Below are 15,710 nucleotides of genomic sequence, written 5' to 3'. Positions count from 1 at the left end.
CTTAGGGTGGTTTGAAGGGTTTTCAGAGGTCATCTTGACCAAATTATAACTCAAGAATTCTATGAAGTCTGAACAATGGAAAACTGAATTTCCAGTCTTCTTTTAAAAACTTCCTAAGTTTTAAGTTAACTAAATCTGCTTCTGGGAAATTTTGATTATTAGTAAATTTTTCTTATAAAAATTAGCTAAAAAACTGTAACTTTTATCTACTATCTACTATTCCCCTGACCTTTGGAGTCAGACATATTAAATCTAAGTACTCTTCCAGATGACATAAAATCATATATGGCTTTTCAAAGTGCAAATGTCACAAAGCTGGCAGGGGAAAATAGCTAATGCATTCCTTGCATGAGAGAAATGTAGATTCCAAAATACCTCAATGAGCTAAAAATAAAATGTGTCAATATGAATGAATGAAGGAATTAAGAAAAAGCATCCAATAAGGGCTTGTTATGTCTAGGCACTATGCCAAGTAATAAAAATCAGGAGATACCAATACAAAAATAAATACAGTCCACGCTCCCAAGGAACTTAAATTCTAACAGAGAGAGCGAAGACCTATAAAGGATCAGTGGATCATTGGTTAAATGTATCATAAGCAGTACCACAAGGCAAATGATTGATGAGTCCTTTCAAAGAATGGTAGTGCTGATTTGATTAATTTCCAGAGAAAGCAGTAGAAAAGAGTAGGAAAGTGTGTGTGTGTGTGTGGGGGGGTAATCAAAGATCTTTTACTAATCAGGTATGCAGGATCCTGGGGCAAAAGCCCGAGAGTCTTCTAAGAGACTAATAGTGGAAGATAGGGAGGAACAAGAAGGGATCAAAGACACTTAATAAATATATGCTGACTGACCATGATGAATCTAGGAACACTAAGATGTATTGATCTCTCATCATTTTCTCACTATAGTAATGTCTGCCACTAAAATAGATAAAACCCTGTTTACAGCTTAAAAATTTTTCCTGAGTTTTAGAGTGACCAAGTGACTTTCCCAGGGTAAGTGATAAGATTATTGTCCTGAGCAGAGTAAAGGTATTTTATAGTTGGTCATCCTCACAATATTGCTTTTTACTGTGTAAACTGTTCTCCTGGTTCTTCTCACTTCACATTGCATCAGTTATCATTTTTCTCAGTAAAATAGTATTTAATCATAACAATTGATTTTTTTCTCCAAGATGGTACTTTAAATTACATATATATAATCTCATTTAAGCTTCTCAATATTTCTATCAGGTAGTTATTACAGATTGGTGCATTTAAGGGAATGTCAACATGTAGGCAGAAATCTTGGAGCATGAGGTCAGGAGATGGGATAGAAAAGATGAATATGAGCATTACTGATCTTGTTGAGAAAGGAGGGAGAATGTTTAGTTTAAAGAACTGAGCCTCTAGACTGGGTGTATAGAATAAATCCCAGAGGAGGAGAGGTATAGAATGAGTGTAGAGAAGTAGAAATGTGGACTAAGTGAGTAAAGGGGTATAATAAGAGGTAGAACTAATAGTGCAAAATGCAAGACAGTAGGGTTGGGGTAGGGGGATATCTACTTTACCCAAGTAGAACTCAGAAAGATGAGAAATGTCCATTGAACCAATTACTCTTACCCAATAAAATAACCACAACATTCTCTGATCTTTATCTAGTAAGAATTCTCTGATAATGTAAAATAATCAAATTTATAAAATAGATGTGAACAATTCCTATATACCATTGTTGAAACAATCAAAGGTAGAAACTTGAGACAAATAACCTGGTTAATCAAACCGAGAGCAAGAGAAACACTTTAAACTCGTGGATGAAATGAGCTACTGCCACACAGGAAACTTATTTGCAGTTTTTAAAAAAAGAACAAGTTGTAGGTGTAACTATAATTGGAGGACAAATTATACATCCTGAAGAAATGCAGCATCTGACTTTGCAAGGTTTACCTAATGGAAATTAAAGTGAAAAAAGGATTTCCAGAAACCAGGAGCTGTGAATTGTTCTTTTGCTATAAGTGTGTCCTATAAGTGTGTCCTAAGCTAAAGATCATTTTCCTTTGTTTACTTATGGCAAAATGTGCCTTAGTTTGGAAGAAACATTTTATATTAACTAATCTTATTACATACTCCCTTGGCACATACCTAATTCTTTTAAACATTATATTTGTTTTTTCCCATTCACATGTAATAGCAATTTTAAACATTCATTAAAATTTTTTTTGTTTCAAATTCTCTTTTCCCTCCCTGAGAAAGCAAGCAATATATTCAATTCGTAAAGCTAATTAAATCTGACAAACTAATTAACATAAATCAATAATCAATAAAAAAGTCATTGGATGCTCATAAATGATAGTATTAGAAACAATTTTTGTTTCTCAAGCTTAGTCCTAAAATCTTGAGGGAAATAGTCACTTGTCATTTGTAGCCATGATCCAACAATGTGAGAGGATGTTATCAAATTCGCCCTGGCCAGGAAGAAATGATAAAAAAGAAAAAGAATTTTTTTGATGATTTTTGAAGTTCATGTAATTTTATTAGATAGAGTGGATAGAGCAGTGGATAGAGCACTGGCCCTGGAGTCAGGAGTACCTGAGTTCAAATCTGGCCTGAGACACTTAATAATTACCTAGCCATGTGGCCTTGGACAAGCCACTTAACCCCATTGCCTTGAAAAAACTTAAAAAAAAAGAAATATTTCAACAAAATTTGGGACAATTATTAGATGTCAGGGAAAATAATGGGTGAATTAAAGAGGAATCTAAGTTTTTAAGCCTGGATCAATCAATCAACATTTATTGAATGTTGATTTTGTACCAGGAATTGTGATAGATGATTGGGAGAATGATGTTAACACATTTATGATGTTACCACTTACCTAAGGAAATTTAAGAAGACAAGAGGAAGCTTATGGGATGGAGATGATATCTTCTGTTAAAATACTTGATTTATTTTACTTTTTAAGTCTTAAAATAGAAGATAAAAGAACTGTGTATCTAAAGAATGCTACAATGGTTGTGCAAGAACCTTGGTTCACTTTTGGGAACTGTTTTTATTTTCTGTGTGACCTTGGAGAATTTATACACTTCTGGTCCTGATTCCTCATCTGTAAGTGAGGGCACTGAATCAGAGAAGTTCTTAGGTCCCAAATAGCTATAAGCCTTTCGTCTTATGAAGTAAAAGATCCACTGTCAGTTCCTCCTATGATTCAATCTTTCTTTTCAATCCAAGAAGAAGCTAAGTGGTGCAGCAGATAAACAATTGGACCAAGAGACAAGAAGACCTGAATTCATATTTGACTTCAGATGCAAATCTAACTAGCTGTATGAGACTGTGTAAAAAGGGACCATATTGGTCTACCTTCCAGGGTTGCTGTGAGCATAAAATATTTTTTAAGCTCTTTGAAAGCCTCAAAGGGTTGTATAAATGCCAGCTATTACAATGATTAAGAAATATATGTCTTCTTAAAATGATGTTTTATTTTTGACTTATTAACATAGATGAGTAACTGATTTTCCTGGTTTTAAATATTTTGCATTGCAAGAGTGGGTGCTTGTACCTTTGGGTAATTTTACTACAAAGAAAGTGATTTATGTAAATAACTTTTTGCTAGTTATCTAATTTTAAAAATTCTCCTATTACATGGAGATTTTTTCCATTAGGAAAAACATATAACAACTAATGGATTATTACATATTATATGACAACACATTCTCTTCATTCTTCTTCCCTGTCAAAATCAATGACAAATTAAGATGCATCTTGGTGTGTTTAAACTATCAGTTTGGATATTCAATAGATGAGTCCTAGTTCTATTAAATCAATCATTCCAGTTAACAAGCATTTGTCAAGTGCCTATATCATCTGACCAAAAATATATAAGATCTGAATTTTAGTTTCTTCCAAAGACACATTTTATTAATTACTTGAACTTCTGAAATCATCAAAACATTCCTTTTTTTAAAAAAAATCATTCCTTCTTGGCTGGGATCGATTTGATGAACACTACCTGCACAATGGATTCTTCTGAAGATGGGGCAAACTGAGTGATTTGCCCAAGGTCACACAATATATGAGGATCATAAATGTAGGTCTCCTGATTCTTAAGTGAGTATTCCACTTCTAGTAAATAACAGAGGTTGTTAGATGTGAGTAAAAGTAATGAATCATTTTGCTTTTAATCAAGATGTAACCAAAAATGCTAGAAAATTTGTAATATTTTATTTTATTTAAAAGTTTTTTTTTATTGATTCTTACCTTTTACAAGTATTTCCAGTCTTTTGTGGAAAGTAACAGTTCAAAGAAGATAATTAATTGATTTTTGAACATGTCACCAAGCCACAAAAAATAAATAGTTGAGACATTTTTGGTCACAAAAGGTAAAAGCACATTGGTTCATTGGTCTTTTCCATGCTCCATTTATCCCAATTAAAACACTCAGTCTAGCGATCCACAAAAGAAACTGGTCTTATGTATGAGGCAGATTATGTCTCTTTCTAGGTAGTAGCTTCTTTTAGAGTATTTTTAAAAATGAATAAGATGAAATGGCAAGTAAAAAATATAAGGCACAAACGAGGGAAAAGGTTGGCAATCTTTGTCCCTTAATTTTTAGTTATATATATCTTAATAACATTTGAAGATTAGTTTACATAAAATAAATTGGAAACATCCCCACAGTCACATTATATGTTTTGTAGACTATTTAAAAGTTGAATAGAGCTACTCTTTGATTTGAAAATCAGTCTTTATTGTTCCTCCTGTTACTGATGGCTGATTAAAAATCATAAACAAAATTGCATTCCAAGGAAACACAAATGTTTATAAATGTTATGTGAACTGGGAAGCCTTATTTAATGAAAAAATAAGGATGGGAACTCGAAAAGCCAAAAACAAAATCATCTTGAGGAAATAGCTCTTCTTGAAATGACATGACTTTGAAGTACTAAAAGTTCATATTACACACCTATTATTACATAAATTTGGATTACCTACAGAACAAAGATGCTGTGACAGACATAACACACTTGGGATTTAGAAGACCTATGTTTTAGTTTTGGCTGTGCTGTTAATTAGCTAACTGACTCTGGGCAAATTACTTTGGATCATAAGATCATCCATCTATTTAGTGATGGAAGGGGCCACAGAAGTTATCAAGACCATCTCTTTCATTTTTGAGATGAAGGACCTGAGGCATAAGGTAGTTAAGTGATTTCCCCAAGGTAACATAGATAGCAACAATGAAGCAGTTTTAAATACTAGATCTTTAAATACCAATTCCAGAAATCTAAACTGTAATTAAATATCTGGGCTCAGTTTCTTCATCTCTAAATGAAAGTGGTTAATGACCTATTTCTCAAGATTCTAGTTCGTTCTAGATAACATAATTACATGTAAGGACATTCTCATATCAGAAAACTAGTAAGGCAAGGTTTGTTAAATTCATTTTTTCAATATCAAACATAGTTTTCTCAAATAACTTCTTTAATTAAGAAAACATTTCTTTCAAGACTTACTGGAAATAAGGTAAGTGTGGAGTATGAATAGAGAGCCAACCTCAGAGTGAGAATGGATTCAAGTCACACTGACAAACTGTTTGTGACCTTGGACAAATCCTCTAACCTCTCAGTGTCTCAGATTGCTCTCTGAGGCTATAAGTTTTCTTTTTAAGATAGTACCATGATTGCCAAATAATTTTATACCTCTTATTTCCATTTCAGCTAAATTCCTTGGAAATGCCAGCTTGACTTGATAGTTCTGATACAACTTCCTTTTCACTTCTCTCTCTCTCTTTTCCAAACTCTCTGTGTTCTGATTTCTGATCTCATATTCACTTAAATTGCTTTCTTCAAAGTAACCAAAGATATCATAATTACAAAATCTAGTGGCTTTTTCACAATCCTCATCCATTAGAACCAATCAGGTGTCAGAACAGATAGAGTACTAGGCCTGGAGTTAGGAAGACCCAAGTTTAAATCAGTCACACGCATTTATTAGCTGTGACTCTAGGTAAGTCACTTAACCTTTGTTTTAGTTTCCTCATTTGTAAAATGAGGACAGTAGTAACACTTATCTCCCTGGGGTATTGTGAATATAAAAAAAAAATTTGTAAACCACTTTACAATTCTAAAAGCTTGAAATTAGTGCCAATCATTAGTTTTAAACCTTTCTTAAACATTTGACTATTTTCTCCTCCTGAACAATCCCTCCTTTCTGAGGTTTCATAGCTTTTTTCCCCCTCTTGGATTTCCACTTACCTGACAATTCCTTGCTGGATCTTTGTCTATGTAATGCCCAGTATGGGTTTCCCTTAAAGATTGTCTTAAGCCCTTTTCTCTCTGTATTCTCTCACTTGGTGAACTCATCAACTCTCACTGGTTAAATCATATCTAAACATAGGATTCCCAAATCTCCTTACTCAGTCCTTGTTTGTCCTAATCTTCACTTTTGCATCAACATCTTCCTTTTTAAACATTTTTTGGTTGGGATGTCTCATAGACATTTAAAATTCAACATGTCCAAAATAAAACTCGTTTTCTTCTCTCTCCCACCCCCCATGTCCTAACATAGCCCTATTCCAGTAGTACACTGCTAAATGTTTAATAACTGCAGGACACACTTTTAAAAAATTTATGAAATAAAACAATTATTTTGCTAACAGTATAATAAAACAGATGATTGCACATGAAACTACAAATCAATTATGTATAGTAACTTGGTAGTTCTATAAAATATATAATAAACTTATGATGCAATTTTTTTCTTTCCCACTTTCAAGTTTAATCTGCATCATTAACATTTTCTCCATAACTTTATGTTCAAAAAATCCATAAAACAATGTATGAATTTTTCAATTTGTAACATTTGCTTATTTCCAAAGTGTAAACATTTATCCTGAAAATTTAACAACTGGATTGGCAGAAGCTGAATAACATACTTGTCCTATTCTGAACATTCCAGCTTCTGTTAAAGGTACCACCTTCTTACCACATTGGCAACTTCAACTCTTCTTTTGCCCATCTCACATATATGACTAATTGTCAAATTTCTGCAATATCTCTCACATACATCTCCTATTCCTTACCTATACAGCCATCACTTTATTTCAGGCACTGGATTATGTCGCCTGGACTGTTATAAAATCTTTGTAATTAGACTTCCTGCCTTAGGTCTCTACCTAATCTAATCGATCTTCAGATCAGTAGTAAATTCAACAATGTTCCCCTTTACCCCTAGTAAGTTCAAATGGTTTTCTATTACTCTAGGATCTAATATAAGTATCTTTCATTTAAAGTTCTTCATACCTGACTCATTCCTACCTTTCCAGGCTATTTACATGGTCCACCTATACTGTCTTGCTACACTTTTTCTTTCTCACACACAAGTTTCCATCTTCCACTTGTTTTTGTCCTGGTTGCCTACATGACTGTAAGCATCCCTCCTAAACTCCCACTCTTGGAATCTCTTTAAGGCTCAACTGAGTTGCTTTTTCTTTCAGGAATTGTTTTCCTGGTGCATTCCCTTCTAAGATGGCCCCCTATCTCTATCAAATATATCTTGTATGTACCAAATAATATATTAAGTTAAAATGAAAGTTTCACAGAGACAACAACACTTTTTGCTTTTTTCTCTATATCTCCAGGGATTAGCACAGTGCCTTGCCCACAGTGAAAATAACTGCTTATTGACTGATCTACATTGGTATGAGGTATTTTTTTCTCTGGGAATTATTATATTAATGAAACCACAAATTGTGTTAAATGCTATACTATGTTATACTCTGGATTTGGAAAGGAATTAAGTCGCATTTTCTGTTCTTAAGAAATTTAAACATCTAAATACTATAAATAATTAAATACTATAAATAATTAAAATGTAAGTTAGATACAGAAATGATTTCTTTAGTGTAGGGAATAGAAGAAGAGGAATTTCCTCTATCTTACAAGGCAACAAGAGATAATATTATAGAATTAGCTCAGAGAAACATTGATTTCCCTGAGGATTACACAGCTAGTAAATTTTGAATCCGAATTAGAACTCACCTTCAGCACACCCAATCCAATGCTCTACACCAGCTCTACCCAGCCCAGTGACTATATCAAACTGTCTATAGATTTAAAAAGAATAGAGGAAATGCTAAGAATTTCCAAGAAGAAGAGACCACTTAGAGTTGTGTATTCTGAAAGTATTAAAGAGACACAAAGAAAAGAACCTAATTGTGTTTTATATTATTTTTCTGTAAAATCTTCTATAAGAATTTTCTATTTTACTGGTTTCTATTATTGAAATATCAATATTTGAATACTGTATATTTTAATAAAAAAAGTCATAATCTTAAAGGGAGGGTTGAGATGAAACATTTATACCTGGGTTCAAGTCTTGATTCACTTAAAAATCTTTATTAAGTCCTCTCCCTATGCATGGTCCTGTGCCAGGCTCAAACATTTTCTTTCTTCTAGAAACTGAGGTGAGTGTTGAGGAGGGATAGGAACATAATATGCACACAAATAAGAAAATTCAAATCAGTTGCTATCCCCTCCTACTTTTGAGAGGTTCAGAATCAGAAAAGGTTTCAAGGAAGAACCACACCTAAACTGAGCTTATGCTGATAAGGATTTTGAGAGGAAGATGTACATTTTCTATGGAACTGAGGATGTTTTGAAATAGAAGCTATTAATGACCCATTGCTGTATGGTTGGTAATCCTGTTGGAAGGGATATTTATGTGAAATATAACTGGAAAGGTAGATTGCTTATTCTAACTTCAAGAACAGCTAGACCCTAGAATCATGATTCATTTCATTAGGATAAGAAACTCTTGGATAAGGAAACTCAACCTATGCAGGTTGGAAAATTGCCTGTAATTTAGTAATTTAAGAGTTGCTTAGAGTACTGAGATAGCTAAGTGGTGCAATGGATGGATTACTAGGCTTGGAATCAGGAAGACCCATTTTCCTGAGTTCCAGTTGGGCCTCAGACACTTACTAGCTGTATGACCCTGGACAAATCAATTAGTCATTTGCCTCAGTTTCCCATCTACAAAATGGGCTGAGAAGTTAATAACAAACCACTCAAATAGTTTTGCCAAGAAAACCCCAAATGGAGTCAGGAAGAGTCTGTACTGACAGGTTAAACTATTGTGTCAGAGACCAGACTGGAACTTTGTTATTCCTGATTTCAATTGACTCTAGACACTAATGATGCTTCTTGTTTTCAAGAGAACTAAGAGAAAAGTTCACCAACTTCTTAAATGAAACTACACGTAACAGAAGTGGTCCTTGTTCTTTCTACTTTTCATTAACTATAAACAAATCTCTAATAGAGAGAAGCTTCTTCCTTCTACTGGCTCTTATGCCATATGTAGCTAGTATTTATGCCTATATTTACTCCAACTTTCACTTCCAAAGCCAATCATAATTCTCTTCATCATTATATACTCTAAATTTGTGACCTATTAGTTTGAGAAAAAATGGATCATTAAGAAAAGATTAGTACAATCTGCAGTGAAAATAGTACTACTTTTTCCTTTTTACCAAGTCTCCAATAATTACTTCATTTTAATTTTGAATTTTAAAAACCTAAGTCCATATTTTAATCTATTTGTTTGCTAAATGAATAGTTTCTATTTCAAATTCAGATATTTACCTGACCATGTTGTTACTCAATTATGATTAATAAAGAATTCCTATTGTATTATCTGCATTGAACATAGAAGTTTCTGAATGGCATATACAAAATTGGAGCGCTCTGAAGTTCAAATTTCGTATTTGGCTTAAGTTTGTAATACTTGTCTATTTCTTCAATAAAGATCTAAATCTTTCTTCTCCTTCACAAAGGCTGGTTAATCCGATTACATATTCATCTGAATAAAAGGACAACAGGGCTGTATAATATACTTTTGGGGCTGCAAGCAGCCTAGTGGGGAGGCAGCCTGAGGCGATGAGATCCCACAAATCCAGCTTGCAAGGGTATTCTCATTTATGGGTTGAGAAGAAAAAAAAGGAAGTCTGGATGTTGGAGATATGGGACAAATATTTAAATTAGATTTTGCTCCCTACAGTGGTTGATATAAATGGTACTAAATATCATTAAACCAACAAGCTAGGATATGACCAAGGATCTGGAGAAGCAGAAAATTATCAGCTGAGGTGCACCTGTAATCTATTGCCCCAAGTCATATCATCAAAGATGAAAATGAAAGAGGATTGTGATAATTTGCTACATTATTTATAAATCACCATGTTTGCTAACATAATTAATAAATATACTATAAGAAAGAAATCTTTTGGATTGATTGAATTTTCCTTTTTCCTTAAGAATGTGCTTTTTCCTTTTTCATTTCTAATACTCTATGATTCCTAATTAATGTTTGAAGTCTAGGCCTGTCCCTGAGTCATATTCTTTTCCAGTATTATGAATTTAATTAGACAATGTCTTATAAATGCTTTCTGAGAACACATTAGTGATTTATTAGGATTCTTCCTCCAATAAACTTTTGTTTTTGAACTCTACATCCTGTAACAAAAAAACATTAAAATATTCTTATTACCAAGAAGCAGCATTAAGGGATTCATAACCTTTACCACTGAGGTTTTAAGAACTTTGTTCATTATATATTCAGCACAGTTATTAATTATCAACTCTGCAGTTCCTCAGGTAAATAGCACCATGAATATTATCAAGGACATACTAATGGCATAATTTGCCAACAAATTACCGTTAATTTACAGACATATTTTGATGGTATTCAAGGTGGAATGGTTTTTGTCCCCAGATTTTAAATGTATAATGCAGAGACACAGTTTTAGAGTCAGAGATTGGTTGAAACAAGGTTTTTTAAATGCTATCTAAATACTCTGAGATCATATATAATAACTAGATAAACAATTTGAGACAACAATGTTTTTCTATTCCCAAAGCCTAGCAGAGTACTCATCACAGAAGAAATTCTTAACAAATGAGTGTTGATTGATAGTTTGTTTTAACAAGGAATATCTATTGTTTTAACTGCTTTACAAAGAAAAATATCACACAGACAGCAGATCTCTGACACAATCTACTTGAATATTCCTACCAAATAAAAGCAGGCTTCTGACCTCTTTTTGGATATCATGGACTCCCAACTTTCTTTAAGACTCAGTTCAAATTCCGCAAACTTCAAGAAATGTTTCACAATGTCCCTAATGCTAGTGTTTTCCCTTTGAGATAACCATGTATATGTATATGTATAGATATGTGTATGTGTATGTATGTGAGCACATTATCTATCTATCTATCTATCTATCTATCTATCTATCTATCTATCTATCTATCTGTCTCCTCAATGTATAATGGCTCTTGATTAGGGGAAAAAATAATCTCCATTATTTGATTTCACATTCATATTTGAATTCACATATCACCATTGTGGTGGAATCACTTACATAATTACAACTTCCAATAATGAAAATTTGAATACATGCTATTATTGCCACTAATTCAGTATTACGTTGTGATGAATCACTATTTGACCTAGGAATGCAGGTATAAAAAACATAGAGATTGATTAAAAAAGTTATATCCCAAAAGAAAGTGATAAGGAAGTTAAGAAGAGATTAAAGAAAAACCAGGTGGATTGCTAATTCACTTGGTAGGCCAGCTGCCAGGTTAAGCAGAAGTCCGGAAAAGAAAGAGCCCGAGCCGCTCCTGAAATCTCCTTAAATTCCTTCTCAGGGTCCATGGGAAGAGGTGGTGGCTTGGGAGCTGCTCAAGTCCCACATTGGCGAGTTTGCCTTTTGGGGAGGGGTCTTGGATTATGGTATGGGTGGTCTCAGATTGCCTCAGCACCTCAGCTTGCCTCTCCCATGAGAACTGACCCATGGTCAGACTAGAAGTCAAGACAGTGTCTCAGCTTGGCAGAGGAAGAGTGAAGATTGTTTTAACAGTACAAACAAAAGATTTACAAAATCTGTTTCCAATTGATTTCAATATTCCCCATGCCCATGGTTCTCTGCATCACTATGGCTTCCCGGAGTTTAAATGAAACTATGTACTGTTTGAATGTCACCACTTCCATTAGAATATGAGCTCCTTGAGGGCAGGGACAGTATTTTTGCCTTTCTTTGTATTCCTCACCTTAGCACAGTGCCCAACACAAGTAAAAGCAAGATATAGTTGTGTATTGATTGAAATATATGGACCTTTTCTCAGATTGTTGCTTTCAAATTCATAAAATAAAATGACATGATCTCAAAGGAAACCAATTATATTGAAATATAGTTATCAAAATATTAAAGGAATAAGTTCACAGACTACAGGTTAAGAACCCTTGGAAGAAAAAAATAGCTTGTCAAAATACCTTCAATCTCTCACATTCACATTTATATTGGCTACAGTGTTTACAAAGGACTGTGTACAGAGTTTCATTTGATTCTTCATAAATGTAGGTAATTAAATATTTTAATAATTTAATTTTACAGGTGAATAAAAACAGCTCACAAAGGAGATTAAATGATTTAAACAAGGTCATATGCTAGTATTGGTTAGATTCAGATTTTCTGGCTCAAAGTCTAGCATTCTTTCCTTATACATATAATCTGTTGCCTCCAGAAAGTCCATTTGAATGATAAATATTTTCTAGAGTTATCATTGAAGAACAGACAGCATTATGTATTCTTGGGGAATAATTAGGGTTACTTAGTTTACTCTTAAAAATTGTTCAAAGTGAATTCTCACATCTAATTTTTAAAAAAGCTAATATAATGCATGTGTACCCTAGAAATGACACATTTGTATCTTTTGATAGGTCAACTGTATGAAGAATGTTAATAAAAGAAGGAACAACTAACTGCAATTTGAGTATTGCATATATTGTTTTTCAAGTTTCTCCCTCAACTCTCTATTTAGAAAATTATGAGGGAATTCATTTTTATTTAAATTATAAAGTTGTTTAAAATAAATGCTAAAAATATTTAGGGCATATATGGAACTGACAGTATTTCAATATTAGATAATGTAAAGATACTAATACCATCTGTCATTCTAGCATTTATAGAAAAAAGACCATATGAGATACTATAAAAGGACAATAATGCAATGAAGTATGTTTTTTAAAAGGATGTCACGTTAAATGAAATATCAAGCAGTACCGAGGCTAAGAAAGATTAAGAGGCAATAAACAACATACATTAATCTTGATCCCAGTTAATAAGGATTTATAGATACCCTTGCACAAACTCTTCAGTTTGTTACTCAGAATTATTGAGTAGAAACATAATGAACTCAGTTACACAACCCAATTTTGCATGTAATGGCTTCACAACAAAGATTATATAGTTCTTAGTTTTGCAAACTATAGAGAAAGGGTTTAAAAATTTAACCATAAAGACTGCCTAAGACTGAACACTGAAAAATAACCAATAGTAAAATATGATTATTATTAATTGCATTTTGTAAAATTCTACTATGCTTCACTGATGAAAGTTTATACCTTAACATAACAATCTAGGTCACTTTCCCCACCAATGTTTGTTGTTCAGTTATTTTAGTTATGCTTAATGCTTCATGGCGCCATCTGGAATTTTCTTGGCAAAGATCCTGGAGTGGTTTGCCATTTCCTTCTCTAGCTCATTTTACCAATGAGGAAACTGAGGCAAGAGTTCAGGGATTTGGTCCAGAGTCACAGAGTTAGTAAGGGTCCGGAGCCAGATTTGAATTTAGGAAGATGAGTCTTCCTGATTCCAGGTTCAACACTCTATGCATTGACCAAAATAATTGATTTTCCAAAAGAGGAGAAATTATTTGCACCAGGGCAGCAGTCAGGATTCAGACTCTCCCTGTATACATAAATTCATTTTCTCAAGGTTACTGAGATTGTTAAAACTCTGGAAAAGTGCTTTAGGCTGTAGAGACCATCTGATCTATCCACTCATTTTATAGATCAATAATTACAGAAATTAAGGCTCAGGAAGTTTAACTAATTTGCCCAGGTTTATACATAGAAACAACGAAACAAGGATTCAAACCCAGTCTTTCTGATTTCAAATTCAGCCTCTTTCAATTTTGCCAGTATTGCACAAGAAATTTTTTTACTTTTATTAAGAAAATGATCTGGGGCAGCTAGGTGGCCCAGTGGATAGACTACTGGCCCTGAGTCAGGAGTACCTGAGTTCAAATCCGACCTCAGACACTTAATAATTACCTAGCCATGTGGCTTTGGGCAAGCCACTTGACCCCACTGCCTTGCAAAAAATCTAAAAAAAAAACCCAAAATGATCTGAGTATTAGTATGGCTACTATTAGTCCTCCATATTAAAACTGACCACTCCAACCAATCAAACACTTGGAGGAGTGAGTTGCACTATAATATTTATTATATTGAGGGGTATGCTGTGTAAAGTTTCCATCTCACTTGCCTTTACCAGAATCTTTCCATCCCAGGGCCTGATTTTTAGGAAAAAGAACCATTGGAGATGGCCTGTCTATTTTGGGAGTCTCTTGGCTTTAAATGACTTCAATTCCTCCCATATCAGGGAGGCAACCACATAACATCAGCAATGCTGGACAAATACTAGCTGTGCTGTATTATGGTAATGTTCAACAACCTGGTTGTCACTCAATGGGCTCCTTCAAACCTTCCATCTTTGAGTTGTGTTGGTAGGAACTAAGATGGTACCTTAATTTGACAACCTGATACATCCTAAACCTATCCTTCTGAGAAGTTAGGAAGTCGACCCCTATTTCACAGCTGAAGAACCTAAGATTTAAAAAGAAGTAATTTAATTACATTAACAAGTCTAATGAGTGTCACCAAAGGACAACAAATCCAAGTGCCTTGGAATTCCTAACTTCTCCAGGTCAAGTACAATCTTCTACTTGAGGCTTTCCCGATAGGTCAATTACTGTAGTCTCTTTTCTCATAACAACCTCATATTTACATACAGATCTAGGCATGTATATGCACATATAAACACACATTTGTAGACATGTGTTTACTTACATATATTCAGACACATATTATATAGGTAGGTACATATTGTTTCTTTGATAGAATATAAGCTAACAGTGCCTTGTTCTTAGAACGCACTTTTGCAACCTTGTAGACTTGACTTGAAGGTGGGGCTTTTTCATTCTCTTTTGTCTTTCTAGTATTATAGTGCCTGGCAAATGGAAGACATTTAATAAATTATTGTTGACTTATTTTTCTTAAAGGTAGTTGGGTGGTAGATGGAGCAGTGAATATGGAATCAAGAAGACCTGAGTATGAATCCTTCCTCCCATTCCTAGTAGTTCTATGATTTTGGGCAAGTCAGTTAACCTCACAGTCTCAGTTTCCTCATCTTTAAAATGGATGTGACAGTAGCAATTACCTCATAGCATTGCTGTAAGAATCAAATACGATATCACATATAAAGCATTTTATAAACCTTATAGCACTATAGAAATATTTATTACTATTATTATTATTTACCTCATATTCCAGACTCACTGTTACACTAATATTTTGCCTTTTTAAAAATTGTGTTTCAAAATCAACCAGCAATTGCATTTTATATATTATATATACATTATATATTAAGATAATATATATTGATATTATAGTTAATTTGTAATTGATTCCATTTTGTAGTATCATCATCCATAGGATCCAAATATCATCAAGCTTTTCACACTTTTCTGTTTATGCTTTAAAATTTTAATTTTAGGAATGTCAATTCGCTTTTTTGCAGTACCATTTTTATCATAGTACCGCAGAACAA

General features: G+C 33.5%; 1 protein-coding gene across 1 annotated transcript in view; it reads right to left on the bottom strand.

Annotated features, from left to right (window-relative positions):
* Positions 1-15,710, bottom strand: part of RELN (reelin) — a 548,816-nt gene that overhangs the window by 217,531 nt on the left and 315,575 nt on the right. The window lies entirely within an intron of this gene.

This window comes from Macrotis lagotis, chromosome 7, assembly GCF_037893015.1.
Source record: "Macrotis lagotis isolate mMagLag1 chromosome 7, bilby.v1.9.chrom.fasta, whole genome shotgun sequence".
NCBI lineage: Eukaryota > Metazoa > Chordata > Mammalia > Peramelemorphia > Peramelidae > Macrotis > Macrotis lagotis.
This window is presented reverse-complemented; position numbering and strand designations above follow the sequence as displayed.